The following is a 15,136-nucleotide window of genomic DNA, read 5'->3' as shown; positions in this document are numbered from 1 at the left end:
GCCCAGGTACATGTCTGGCCACACCTGCTGGCAGCACAGCCTCAGATGCCAAACCAGGGCATTTCCTGGCAGCTGCTGCTATAACTCCTTCACTGGCAAATTTTACCTTACCATTGGAGAGGTTCTGCACATGAGCCTCTGCCAGCATGCACCTGCCCACGATCTCTGCACGTGCATGCAGATCTTGTTGCCCAGTCACCACTGGGACATGCATGCAGACATTGCTGCTACTCCCCTGCTGTCACTAGCATGTGGGTGTTTGTGGACCCTGCTGCACTGCTGCCCCATTACTACCAGTGCATGCAAACTCCAATACGTTGCTGCCCTGTTGCTGTCCTGCTTTCACTGGCACACACACGAGTGCAGATTCTGCTGCCACCACTGCAGTGAAGCACTTTTTCTGGCATCCCCTATTGAAGTGTTGTTGCCAGCAGACTGGGAAAGATGTGTTCCCCCCAGTGCAACAGATATTTAACCTCAAGGGATATAGAAAAAAGCTATGGGCCTGATCTCAGCCCCATAGGGTTAGAGCATGCAGCCTAAGAGTACTGAGCTGAGCTCTAGCCCATTGAAATCATTCAGGCATATAACTATTTTACTGAACCCGCCTTATACAACAATCAAACCCTCAAAGGCATAAAAGAATATAAAAGCAAAAAGCCATATCCAAAGGACAGCACCTTGAAAGATTAAAGGAACACAGCCCACACAAATGAGAAAGAACTAGTGCAGGAAATCTGTCCAATATGGTCAATGGGGTGTGGAAATCTCTGACTATTATCGTGTGGTTATGTAAGTCTCTTCGAAAGTCTCTAATAACTTCTATTTTGAGTCATGGTGTTCTAGTGTTTGGTGCATATATATTTAGGATAGTTAAGTCTTCTTATTGAATTGGACCCTTTATCATTATCTAACGCCTCTCTTTGTCCTTTATGATTATTGTTAGTTTAAATGCAGTTTTGACTAATAAGAACAGCAACCTGATTTTTTGCTTTCCATTTGCTTACTAGGTCTTTTTCCATCCCTTTACTTTGAACCTAACGGGAGCTCTTGCATGTGAGATTTTTTTTCTTTCACATTGACCTTGGAAAAGGTGATCACTATTTGTCTTGGGAATTGCTATCTTGTACAGTATCTTGCAGGGGTTCACTAAATTTCCTGATTTTGTATGTTGACCTCTCTAGTAAGGTTTTGAAAATTTTCATAGGCAATATACTTAAATACGTTTTGCAAATCCCTTTCTCTCTCTTTTTCAAGAATGTTAATGAATCATAGATTTGGTCTCTTTAAACAATCCCATATTTTATGGGGGCTTTGTTGATGTTTTTAAATTCTTTTTTTCTTTCTTTTTTTTCCTGACTGACTTAACTCAAAGACTCTGTCTTCAAGCCCTGAGATTCTTGCCTCAGCTTGGGCTATTCTGCTATTAATATTTCCAATTGTGTTATGAAGTTCTTGTGGTGACTTTTTCAGCTCTACCAATTCAGTGTTTTTGTGGTGGTTGTTGTTTTTTGTTTGTTTTTAATGGTTATTTCATCTTTCATCTCTTTAATTGTTTTTCTGGGTTCCTTAATTTCCTTAGAATGGATTTCAACTTTCTCCTGAATCTTATCTTTGTTGCCATTCAGATTCTGAATTCTAAGTCTGTCATTTCAGCAATTTTCTTCTCATTAAGAACCATTTCTGGGGAGCTAGTGTGGTTGTTTTGAATCAAGGAGGCAGTTTGTCTTTTAGAGTTGCCAGAGTCCTTGTGCTGCTTCTCTCTCATCCATGTGGGCTAATGTTTCTTTAACTGCAGTGTAATTTGAGTATAGTTGGTTGACTTTGTTTCTGGATGTTTTCACAGAGCTGAGGCTACATGCAGGGTATTTATTTGTGGCTGAATTCTTGTCCTTTTCACAGAGGAGTATATTCACAAAGTATTTTTGATATTGAAGTTTGGGCTGTGATTCAGTAAATGGCATTTAATTGTGATGACTGGTAGGTAGGTTCTTGCTCATCCATGTGGCTCCTCTGTATTTCCTTGCATTTGTAGCCATGCTTTCTTTCACTGCTCTGAGAGTGTGAACTCTCCCACTAAACTGCTGGCTGCAGATCTCAGCTTGGCACTCCCAGGCTGCTCACTGGGGCCCTGGCACAAGCTCAGGCTTTATGTCCCCTCCACAGCTTAGGGGCATCAGGGAAGGAAACCTTGGCTGTGGCAATGGCAGAGAGCAGAGAGCCTTTCACTTGTCTCTTTGGGCTCCAGCCCAGTGAAATGCAGAGCTGCTGCCAATCAGAATGATCAGCCTGGGATGGGATGGCTGTGTTGCAGGCCCAAGCTGGGGAGGCTCTGCCTGGTGATAAACATGGGGGATTGGGAACTTGTACAGAAGACAGACTGTCCTTTTCTCTATAAGGTGACTGTGGCATGCTGGAGGTTCAAGTTAAGCAATCAGGGTTTTTGTTCCCTCCCTAGTCTGAGGAGAGCAAGGGCAGTACCACTGCAGTAGCAGTGGCAGAGACTTTCAATTGCCTCTGGGAGCTCCACTTTAGAAAAATGCAGAGCCATTGCCAATGGGAGTGTTCAGCTGGGAATGGGGCAGCTGCACTGAGGGCCAGAGCTGGGAGCCCGGCCTGGTGAAGAGCAGGGGGTCAGAGGCCCACAGGGATAAGAAACTAGGTTGCACTCTCTATGACATCTGTGGCATGCTGGGGACATAACTAAAGCATTCAGGGTCTTTGTTCATTCTGCAGTCCAAGGGCAGCAAGGAAAACCACAGAGATTTTTCTTTTGAACTGGCCATATTTTCCCATTTCTTTATATGTCTTCTGATCTTTTGTTGAAAATTGAGTATTTGAAAAGACACCCACGTCTACCAGTTTGTGGAGGAGAAGTTAAATATTAAATTTGAACTCAATTGAATGTGGGCACAAACAATGGTCACCAAGTCCTAGAACAGGTTGTGTGAGCCCCTTGAGGCATTCATCCAGCACTGTTTCAGAGAAATCTCTATTTCAATCTGTTCCTGTAAGTTAGTTGTTGAGAAACAACAGATAATCCCCAAAACAAGTTGACCTTTTGTGTTCCTTGAGCCTAGCGGTGAAGGACCCTCGTGACTGGGCCTCATGCCAAACAACTCATTACAAAAAGAGCTAGAATCCCAGACCACACTGAAGCTTCATGAGATCTCTGCTCGTCTGTGCACGGATGGGTGGCCGACTCTGGAGCACAGGCTGTTGCTTCCTGGTCTGGTGATGAATCCTCCATAGTCTGGTGAGTGTAAATATATACATTTTCCCTTCTCCTCTTTCATTGCATTTTTTTTTTTATTATATCAATTTGCTTATTGTATCATTTGGTTATTATATCTGCATTGCCATTAATGTGGGATAAGGTTGTTTACTCTTAAAGGTATTGTGCGTGTGTCTTTTCTTCTCCCCTCACACATTTCCCCGCACAGAACACAGTTTTAGCAGATTGGGTTTTTGCATGAAAATGCCTACATTAATTAGACTGGTTCGAAGACTCAAATTTCTCCCAGGTCGTTTTGTGGAGTTCATCTTCTCTGGGACTGTGCGTGTGCTTCGCTCCCCCAAACACACACAATTTCTTCGTTAGAACAACACTTTTAAATGTCTTAATTTCCTGAGAAGTGTCACCCTTGCTTCCTCTTGGAGTATTAGCTGTTACAGTTTATTTCTGTGCTTGTAATCTCATGCCCACAGGCACCTAACAGTCTGAAGTGCTCCAGCAGCTCTCTTGTATTATGGAACTCACAATTGCTTTAGCAGCTTCCAATCTGATATATAAACTATGTAACTAGTACTGTCAGTGCTCTATATCAGGTGAGACAATATGCCTGGACACCCCCAAGTCAAGTTAAAACACTGCAAGCGAGTTCTTTTCTTTTCACTTTATTGAGAGAGGGATCAGGAATTGGTCAGCTTTCTCCCACCTGTGCTGCAGATGCCATGGAGGTGGTAGGACAAGGGCAAGCAAAGTGCCACAAAATGTTCTTCCATTTTGAGTCTGGCCTTTTTCTTGATTAAATAGTCACTTGGTTGGTACATCTTTTAATCTGTTTTTAGAGTTCCCAGAAAGCTAACCTGGCCTGCAAGTTGGTTTATTTGAGGTTTGAATAGGAAAATGAGGCCTTGTACCCTACTGATCTGTCATTTTGATAGCATCACTCTCTGTAAGTTATGTTTACTGTGAAAAACTTGTTCTTTATCAAATTGGTGAATCTTCCCATTATACTTAGTTTGTTGAGAGGCTTTATCATGAATAGTGTTACCTTTTGTAATTTTACCTATTTATATAATTATATATATTTTTATTTAACTTGTTGATAAGATCATTTACGTAAATTATTTTTAAATGTGGAATGACCATGTATATCTGCAATAAATTTGGCTTAGTTGTGGTGAATAGTTATTTCTGTATATTGTGGAATTTGATTTGCTAACATTTTGTTGATTATTAAATTCTGTTTAATATTTGTTGATATCTCTCACAACACTTTATGTTCATGAGAGATATCAAATATTAAACATGAAGTCTCATGAGAGATAACAAATATTAAACATATAATAAGAGGGAGTAGAGAAATAAAGAGGGAGTAGAGAAAATAAAATATCTCATGAGACTTCATGTTCATGAGAGATAACATTGAGTAGTTTTTCTTCCTTACAAGGTTTTGCCTGGTTTAGTTATAGTGTCTTGCTTGTCTTAGAGAATAAGTTAGATGCATTCCTTGTGCTTATATTATCTAGAAAATGTTGTAGAAATTTGGTTTAATTTCTTCCCTACCTATTCGGCAGAATCTACCAGTGAAGCCATCTGAAACTGGTGGTCTCTGTTACAGGTTTTTAATTCTTAATTTGATTATTTGATAAATAACTATATATAGATTATCTATTTTTCCCTGTTTCACTTTTGGTAGATTGTGTCTTTCAAAATATTCATTTTATCCAGGCTATTAATTTTGTGGTTATAAAATTGTTTATAATATTCTTCTACTATATTTTTAATGTCCATAGGGCCAGTAATAATGTTCCCTGTTTTATTTCTGATATTAATAATTTGTGTCTGCATTCATTTTTGTTATAGTTAACCTCACTAGCTGTTTACATATTTTATTGACCTTTTAAAATAAGCACAATTTTTTTGTTGATTTCTCTACTGATTACACATTTTTTTCACTTTCATGGATTTCTCCTCTAATTTGTACTATCTTATTATTATTATTTTTTGCTTACTTTTATAAACCAAAAATTGACTGAGGAAAGTCTCAATCTTTAGAGTTTTATTTAGCCAGAATTAAGGATGCACCTAGGAAAAAATAGAAATCACAAAAGCATCTGTGACTTGTGTTTTTTCCATTAGGGAGTTTTGGGAACTTCAGTATTTAAAGTGGAAAGAGCAAGCAGAAGAATCATTAAAGGGAGGGTAGACAGTGAGACAGAGAGTTACATTCCTCTGAGACTCTGATTAGCCTCAGTAAGTGTACATTTTACATGTGAAAAGGGGGAGGAGAGGAAAAAGCGAATTGTGCATTATTTAATGCTCATTAAATCTACACTTTACATAAGATAAAGTAAACATATAATAAGAGGGAGTAGAGAAAATAAAACTACGTCACAGGTTTGCTAAATTACCACTATGTATTTGAGAACAACACGTAAGAAGTTTCTGTATGGCTCATTTCCCAAACTTAGCTTTCCCTTTGTCAAAGTGAGTGTGGTATCCCTAGGTTTTATTTTCTTTCACACTGAATTTAATTTACATTTCTATTTGCTGTTTCCTAAAGTGGAGGTTAAGGTTATTGATTTTAGATCTCTTCTTCTTCCCTTCCTTCCCTCCCAACCTTTCCCCTTTTGGAGTTTCCAGTGTTTATTATGTCTATTTTTATGTCCACATGTAACCATTTTTTAGCTCCCCTTTTTAAGTGAGAAGATGCAGTATTTGATTTTCAGTTTATGAGTTAGTTCACTTAGGATAATGATCTCCAGCTCCATTCATTCATGTTACTAAAAGGAACATAAATTCATTAAATTTATGGCTGTGAAATATTCCATGGTTTATATATACACCACATTTTCTTTATCCAGTCCATCACTGATAGGCACTTAGGTTGATTCCAATATCTTTGCTATTGTGAATAGTGGTGGGATGAATATATGAGTACAGACATCTTTTTGGTATAAAGTTTTCCTTTGTGTAGATACCCAGTGGTGTAATTGCCAGTTGAATAGTAGTTCTATTTTTAGTTCTTTGAAATAGTTCCAGACTGTTTCTCATAGAGGTTGAACTAATTTAAATTCCCATAAACAATGTGTAATTGTTCTCTTTTCACCACATCCATGCTAACATCTGGTGATTTCTGACTTTTTACTAATAGTCATTGTAATTGCTCTAAGGTAATACCTCATTGTGGTTTTAATGTACATTTCCCTGATGATTTGTGATGTTGAGGATTTTTGCTTGTTAATTTTTTTAAGTTCCTTGTAGACTCTGGATATGAGGCCTTTGTCAGATACATAATTTGAAAATATTTTTTCTCATTCTGTGGGTTGCCTATTTATACTGTTAATAGTTTCTTTTGCTGTGCAGAAACTATTTAGTTTAATTAGGTCCCATTTGTCAATTTTTCTTTCTGTTGCAATTGCTTTTGGCATCGTTGTCATAAAATCTTTGCCAAGGCTTATGTCTAGAATGTGTTTTCCTGAGTTTTCATAATTTGAGGTTTTACACTTATGTCCTTAATAAATCTTGAGTTGATTTTTGTATATGGTGTAAGAAAATAGTTCAGTTTCAAGAATTTGCATATTACTAGCCAGCTATCCCAGCTCTATTTATTAAATAGGGATGCCTTTCCTCATTGCCTTTTTTTGTTGCATTTTCAAAGAACAGATGGTTGTAGGTGTGTGGCTTTATTTCTGTGCTCTCTATTCTGTTCCATTGATCTATGTGTCTGTTTTTGTAACACTTCCATGCTATTTCAGTTACTGTAACCTTGTAGTATAGCTTGAAGTTGGGTAATTTGATGCTTCCAGCTTTAATTTTTTGTTTGTTTGTTTTGTTTTTCTTAGGATGCCTTTGGCTATTCTGGCTCTGTTTTGGTTCCATATATATTTAAATTTTTTTTATATATAATTCTGTGAAGAATGTCATTGGTACTTTGATAGAGATATTGAATCTGTAAATTGCTTAGGGCAGTATGGTCATTTTTATGATATTGATTCTTTTTATCCATGAGCATGGAATTTTTTCCATTTGTTTTTGTCCTCTCTTTCTTTTATTTCTTTCTTTCTCTCTCTCTCTCTCTCTTCCTCCCCTCCCCTTTTTTTTAAGACAGGGTTTTTACTCTGTCATCCAGGCTGGAGTGCAGTGCTGCGATCTCAACTCACTGCACCTTCTACCTCCCTGGCTCAAGAGATGGTCTTACCCTAGCTTGCTGAGTGGCTGGGACCACAATTGCGTGCCACCATGCCTGCCTGGCTAATTGTTTGTATTTTTCTGTAGAGACAGGGTTTCACCATGTTGCCCAGGATGATCTCGAACTCTTGAGTTTAAGCGATCTGTTCGCCTCAGACTTTGAAAGTGCTGAGATTACAGGCGTGAGCCACTGTGCCCTGATTTTTGAGCACTGTTTGGTAGTTCTCCTTGAAGAGATCTTTCACCTCCCTGGTTAGCTGTATTCCTAGGTATTAATATTTTATTCTTTTTGCAGCTATTGGGTAAAGTTTGTGTTCCTAATTTGACACTCAGCTTGGATGTTGCTGGTGTATAAAATGCTCCTTATTTTTGTACATTGATTTTGAGGCAGGAGAATAGGGCTTAGAAAAGCAGGAAACCTAAGGCCTATACGTGCTGAATCACGGAAAAACACCAAGCTCTGCGGGCAGGGAATCTAAGGGCAATTTACTCAGACTTCAAAGCTGGATCAAAAGGAAAACACCTGGGTCTGGGGGGTAAGGAACCTAAGGCCAATTAACACCAACTTCCTAAAGCTAAACCAAAAGGAAAAACCCCAACTCTCACACAGAGTAACAAAGGATCAAAGGGTACTCTCCCAACAGCCCTCCCTCCTGTTTACACCACATCTCCCAAGGTAAGGGAGAGTGCCTTGGATTAGCCATAGGCCAAGCAGGGACCATTGTTTTATCTGCATAGGGCAACAATTCACCTCAGCCTTTAATTAGCCACAGACCAAATCCTTCATCTAGATAAGGGGTAGCCTCAAACGGAGTTCTTGAAGCCCAGAAACTTCTATAACTGGGTCCTTGAGCCGCTTGCTCAGGCCCACTCCTTCCCTGCGGAGTGCTTTCTCTCTTTAATAAATTTCTGCTTTTGGTGCTTCATTCCAGCATTTCATTTCTCTGCTACTGTGTGCGTTTTGTTCAGTTCTTTGTTTATAACGCCTAGGACCTAGACAGTGTGTAGTCAAGACCCTCCACTGGTAACAATTTTGTATCCTGAAACTTTTCTAGAGCTGTTTATCAGATCTAGGAGCTTTGAGGCAGATACTATGAGGTTTTCTGGGTATAAAATCCCATCATCTATGAAGGGAGAGAGTTTGACTTCCTGTCTTCCTATTTGGTTGCCTTTCATTTCTTTCCTTTGCTTAATTGCTCTGGCTAGGACTTTCAGTACTATGTTCACTAGGATTATGGAATAGTGGGTATCCTTGTCTTGTTCCATTTCTCAAGAGGAATCTTTCCAGTTTTTGCCTGTTCCGTAAGATGTTGGCCATGTATTTGTCATAGATGACTCTTAATACTCTGAAATCTGTTTCTTCATTGCCTAATTTGGTGAGAGTTTTAAACATGAAGCGATGCTGAATTTTGCTGAAATCCTTTTCTGCATCTATTGAGGTAAATCATGTGGTTTTTGTTTTAAGTTCTGTTTATCTTATGTATCACATTTCCTGATTTACATATGCTGAACCAACCTTGCATCTCAGGGATAAAGTCTACTTGATCGTGGTGGATTAGCTTTTTGATATGCTGCTGGATTCATTTTGCTAGTCTTTTCTCTTTCCTTCTTCCTTTTTTTTTTTTTTTTTTTTTTTTTGGCCTGAAGTGTTTGTTGTTGTTGCTGTCATTGTGTCTCTGCCAGGTTTTGTTATCAGAATAATGCTGGCCCCATAGAAGAGTTAGGCAGGAATCCCTCCTCTTAAGATTTTGGAACAGTTTCAGTTAGAATGGCACCAGCTCTTTTTTATGTATCTTGTAGAATTCAGCTTTTAATTCATCTAGTTTTGGACTTTTTGTGGTTAATAGGCTTTTTATTACTGATTCAATTTTGGAACTTGTTATTGGTCTGTTCAGCATGTGAATTTCTTCCTGGTTCAATTTTGAGAGATTGTATGCTCTCTCAAAAATTTCCAGAATTTATTCATTTTTTTCTAGGTTTTCTACTTCGTGTTCATAGAGGTGTTTGTAGTAGTCTCTGATAAATTTTGTATTTCTGCGAGGGCTGTGTTGTAATAATGTCCTCTTTGTCATTTTTGGTTGTATTTACGTGGATTTTGTTTTCTTTTCTTTTCTTTCCTTTTTTTTTTTGCTTTACTTTTCTAGCTAGTGGTCTATCAATCTTATTTATTCTTTCAAAAAACAAACGTAGTTTTATAATAAATTTATTTTTTGTGTCAATTTTATTCAGTTCAGCTCTAATTTTGCTTATTTCATTTGTCTTCTGCTTGCTTTTGAGTTGGTTTGGTCTTACTTTTCTTGTTCTTCCTCGTGTGATGTTTAGTTGTTAATAGAGATCTTCCTAATAGTTATTTGAACATTTTTATCATGGGTGCTTTAAGTCATTTTCTGTTATATCTGATAACTCTTCATTTTTACATACTTTTCCCATTGTTTTCTTTTTTCTGTGTGTCATCCCCACATTCCTATTTATTTGCATATCTTGTAGTTTTTTTGATAACTGAACGTTATAGGTCATATATTGTGGCAATTTGGAGTACTAATTCTTTTTTTTTTTTTTCTGGCTTTGTTTCTCTTGTTGCTTTGTTATTTTTTTTTCTTTGACCTGGCTAGGCTATGGTAGTGAAATTGATTGCCACAGCAGTTTGAAGCCTTTTGTGTTCCTCCTTTGAAGGCACCTACATGGGTGTGTATAATGACCCTCAGATTGTAGTGACTTTGTCAGAGATCTCTTTGATTATCACTTTTCATATTTTTTTCTGTAAAACTCTCTGAAACATTTGGCATTATTTCCCTCCAATTAAGCTCCACTAATTATCAGCTGTTTTCTCTATTGTATTCAGCAATACCCTGAGTGAAGAATTGCTCAGCAATTTGGTCCAGTTAAGCTGGGGCAAGAATACTATTTAAGGCCAGTCTTTAAACTTTGTTATGACCTTAGGGTGGCTATTCTTATCTATATTTTTTCATACATTCTGGTAAAGTATCTGGCCTATGTTTCAGATCGCTGATCTTGATTGAGAAGAACCATTGTTACTGAGAGTGTCCTTAATCTTAAACTCCCACATGTTCTATAAAGTCAGATTTTGTAAGGAGAGCTACATAGCTCTTTTTCCTTATGTTCTTCCTTTCCCTCTGGCTAACTATATGAGTAACTACTCTGAGCACTAGGCAGGCCACTAGACTGTTCTCTTATGCTTGCCTCTTCTGACATGGAAACTTTGCTCAATAAATGAGCTAGGGCAAGAGCATTTGGGGGGGTCCCAGAATTCTAAGCTTACTGCACTTGGGTTAGAGTTTCCATCTTCTATGTAGACATTGGGTGTAGGTACAAGGTCCCACTTCTTGGTCACACTCCCTATTAATTTGGCCTCTTTAACTAGGAGTTGAGGGAGATCAAACACTTTGATGACCTACCCCTCTAGGTGAGATACATACAGTAAACCTTAATTTGGATTTGAGAGTAGAAAGTCTATCTTCTTGGCTATATCCACCCAATATAAAGTTTTTGTCAGGATGAGCACAGGCTGTGTGAAGGAAAAAGTCTCAGATACCGTGGGGTATCTCTGTTCTTATTAAGTTTTAGTAGATTTTTTGAATAATTTAGTTTTATTAATTAGGACAATTTCCAGGGACATTAAATGGTTGTGTTTTTTAAATGTTTTTATGCTAGTTAGGCTTATTTCACAAGGGAGTGTCTCTGTGAAACACTTCATATCATCATTCTGAAAGAAAAACACTCTAGTTGGTTTGTTAAAATGAGCATGTATGCAAGGAAAGAAAATTTATCGGACAATAAACATTATACAGAGTTGTAATTGCATTGATGGGAGTGAGAGGTCTGTGTTTTTGTCTCATATAATGGATGAACTGAAAACTTTAGTACTCAGTAAGCAAACAAAAACATTGAACCATGGATAGAACAGTGGGGAGCTCTCTTTTGAACAACTTGTAGATTTATGAGTAATTCAAGACTAGCACTTATGTTTATACAGAAAATAATCATGAGATTATCAAACCTTATGAGATAAGCAGAGTAAATACGTGATAGCTTTTAAACAAATTTCTTCCTAAACACAATAAAAGGAGAAATTTAATGGTTTTGATTAAGATAAGAACCTAAGTAAAATTGAAGAAATATGCATATTATATTGAAGTATTAGAAAAAGTAAACTAATAGACAATAAATTATTCTAAATAAGATCAATTACAAAATAAAATTTATGAAAAGCCCACAATTACAATGAAAAACAAAGAACAGAAAAGCACTCAACAAAGCAAATAAAAGTAAAATTAATTATTTTTTGAACTGAATTTATATAAAGTTGAGTAAAATGATTCATTTATAAGAAAACTACAATTACCAATAAATGACCCAAGAAGCAATAGAAAAGCTAATCAGATAAGTATTATATATAACACTGAGCACATTTTCAAAGGGTTATACGATGAAAATTTTCTGGCCCAGAAAATCTTGGAAGCAGTTTTTGCAACATGTTTAAGAACAGATAATTGTGTTGCTATTTACTATTTCTAACTATAGAGAACAAAGAAAAATTATGCATTTTTGAAGATTCAAGAATAAGTGAAATATGCTTAGCACACTGATAGTGTGCTACTTTGGTTATTTTCATTATTACTAAATCATCGTAGCATTGAAACCAATATCTGACAAAGACAGAGCTAAGAGAAATATAAGAAACATTCCACCTCGCTGATAGACATTAACAAATACATTTTTGATGCTATGTAACTGAATAGCCTCTTGTAATACATGCATAAAAATTACATCATGATCAATTCAGATAAACCTGGGAATCCAGAGATCATACAGTCATAGTTTTATCTTTTTTACTCAATTCACCATTTTTATAAAAGTGAAATATGATCTTAATAAATGGTAAAAGTAAATTTGATATAATTCACAACTAATTTTCTAATCACAACACTTAAATAAAATAAGCCCCAAAAGTTAATCTCTCTGTGGAAATATCAAAGACTAACTAAAGTTAGAAAGTTTGCATTTGATTATATTTAGAGAATATTATCCTATAAACTAATGTACTTACTGCTTGGAAAAAGCAAGTCTCTCTGATTCTGGAATACCTGTGACTCAACTCTGAGATTACTTTATTATGTTAAGAAATACTTGTCTCTCAACTGTGAGATTAATTTCTTATGTTTCTTAATCCTATATATTTTATTTTGGCATTTAAAATTATTATCCTGTGAAGGGATCGATGTAGTTTTTTTTTTTTTTTTTTTTTTTCTGACAAAGAATTGCATGGAGCAAAAAAAAAGATGACTAAATATAGCTCCTGTTTGGCAACCTCCTTTGTATGCTTTGTATGCTTTGTATGGCTTTAGCTCTAACAATGTTTCAATATCACCATTTCTTCCTTTTTGTCCCTTGAGAGCTAATGGTTGCAATGACTTCTTTCTGTTGCTAGTTACCAAATGCCTCAGTCTGCCTCATTAGTTCTCTTAGTCATGCCGTAACTTGGGGAATAGTCCCTTCCTTAAATATTCTTCAATTCCAGGCTTAGCAGGTCTTCTGTTTCCTTTGAAGTTAAGTAGCAAATATATTATTCTGCCATTATGGACAGAATTTTTGCATAGGCAGGATAGGCAAGGGAGTTAGCCTTATATGGTTTGATGAGAAGTGTGTCAATGCAGAGCTCCTTTGCTAAATACATATGACTTGTATAATGAAATACTAAAATCTCCTACTAACTTCTTCTAGATAAGATATCAAACCTACAAATGCTCTTCATTTTAAAATTCAGATGTCCTCTGGAGGTCTAACATATTCAGTTCCTTAAAAATAAATATAATTTTTCTTTGTTAACCAGATGTGTTGCTCATTTGCCTGTGAAGTCCTTACTACTGAAAGGGGTTCAAATAATACAAAAAAAAAAGGATGTTATTTTAAAAGGCAAACTTCCTCTTCTGTCTACTTTTCCATTTTCTCATGGCTATCTATGACATCATTTATAAAGAAAATACAAGAAGTAATATTTCTGCACTTTTTTTAGTGAATGAATAAAAAATTCTATAGAGAAAAATCCTGTACAGTACAAGTCTTTATCAGTGTTATACTCCTATATTCTTGTTTCTGCTTGTGTCTAGGTGCAAGAGAAACTGCAAAACATTGGGAGTGATGCCTTATTTATGTACTGTCTTCTGGAGCATCATCAATGTCTGCTAGAGTGTTTTATCACAATTGGTCTGCTGTGCCTTCCTCTGTTCTACCTTAACTGCTTTGTTGCAACTGAGCTTGTCCTACATTTTGGACATATGCTAACATTGACTGCTGATATATTTGGAATGTGTAGTGGCCTGTATTCATAAGAACCACAGACTTTGAACCTTCTTTGTCATAAGCCCAGGCCTATTTTGGCCATCAGTTCTCCCAAAACTCTTACACCTTCCCATTACGTAGGGTATGCAGAAATTTCTGGTTCTTCTCCATGGCCCATTGGGGCAATGTGAAACAAAGAAAGAAATCATCTTAAATACTCTATTTACCAAAAAATAAAATATATATCCCATTGTACTCCACTGTAGCTATCTCATGTTGGCATGTAACAGACTGTAATGATGTCTTCTTCCAGAGTTCCAAATAACAAGTGATGCAGAAACACATTCTGTTTTTTTTGTTTTCTTCGCTTGCACTCTCAATCTTATAATTCTATCTATCCATATGCTCAGTGGCCAGGGGAGCTAATATTGTCTCTTTTAAATATTTCCATCATCATCTCGTGTCCATGTAGTATTCTTTTTGCCTCCTTTCATTGTGGACACTGCCCTTGAATGATACCTGGTGTTTTCCAATGTCTAAGAGAGAAAGGAAGAGTACAATAGGAACTGAAATATAGAAAGTTCTGAAGTAATACCTTTTAACTCACTATTAGGACTCTCAAGTTTACATTTAATGGAATAAAAAGCCATTGGAAAGTTTTGAACAGTGGAGAGGTATGACAAAATGTTTTAGAAGAATCAATATGGCTGCCACACTGAGAGTAGATCAGAGTGCAGTGGTGGCCAAAATACAGACTAATTAGAGGCTATTGCCATAATACAGGTGAGAGATACTGGCTTGGAACAAAGCTGTAGTAGTTTAAGAGATAAAAAGTATCGAATTTTAGATTTTTTTTTTTTTTTTTATGGAATAGATGATAGTATTTTCTTGTGGACTGGAAGTAGAGCTTAAAAGAAGGCTTCAAGAATAATTAAGAAGTGACTGCTGACTGCTTGCCCTTTTCTTCTTTCTTCTTTCTTAATAACAAATTAGCCTTATTATATCCTTATTAGTGGAGGTGGCAATGTTTTCAAGTTATAAAAGAAGGAAGAGAAGGAGGAGGGGAAGAAAAGAGGAGAAAGAGGATACATTTCTCAGCTTCTCTTTCACAGGAAAGTATCCAAACAAAATGCAAAGATAAAATTGCCTGGTGGATCTTTTGGGAATGTACTTTAAAATGAGTTGCTTAGCTACAATATATACTTTATTGTACTCTTCTTTTTGAAATTTTCTTTGTTTTTAAGATTTTTGCATGGTTACATAGTAGAGTTACATCTTCATGGGGTATATGAGATACTCTGATACAAGCATGCAATGTGAAATAAGCACATTGTATAGCATGTACTCATTTTTTGTTCCTTTCTGCTATTCGGAATATGGACTAAAATGCCAAGACGTTGGTAAATGATGCATTTT

The 15,136-nt window shown here is 36.5% G+C and overlaps 1 protein-coding gene across 4 annotated transcripts in view; it reads left to right on the top strand.

The window, feature by feature from the left end:
• ERVS71-1 (endogenous retrovirus group S71 member 1, envelope) overlaps positions 1-15,136 on the top strand; it is a 126,862-nt gene that overhangs the window by 10,217 nt on the left and 101,509 nt on the right. For 2 of the 4 annotated variants that reach the window (XR_010337396.1, XR_001109297.2), the window contains exon 1: positions 3,097-3,256. The gene's annotated coding sequence lies outside the window, so the exon portion shown is untranslated. Of the gene's footprint in view, positions 1-3,080; positions 3,257-15,136 lie in introns of those variants that run through there. The other 2 variants (XM_012464520.2, XM_012464510.2) reach the window with 2 other exon arrangements.

The sequence above is a fragment of the Aotus nancymaae genome, unplaced genomic scaffold (assembly GCF_030222135.1).
Source record: "Aotus nancymaae isolate 86718 unplaced genomic scaffold, 86718_ANA_hifiasm-v0.15.2.pri h1tg000004l, whole genome shotgun sequence".
NCBI lineage: Eukaryota > Metazoa > Chordata > Mammalia > Primates > Aotidae > Aotus > Aotus nancymaae.
Note: the sequence above shows the minus strand (reverse complement) of the source record. Positions and strands in the feature narration are given on the sequence as shown.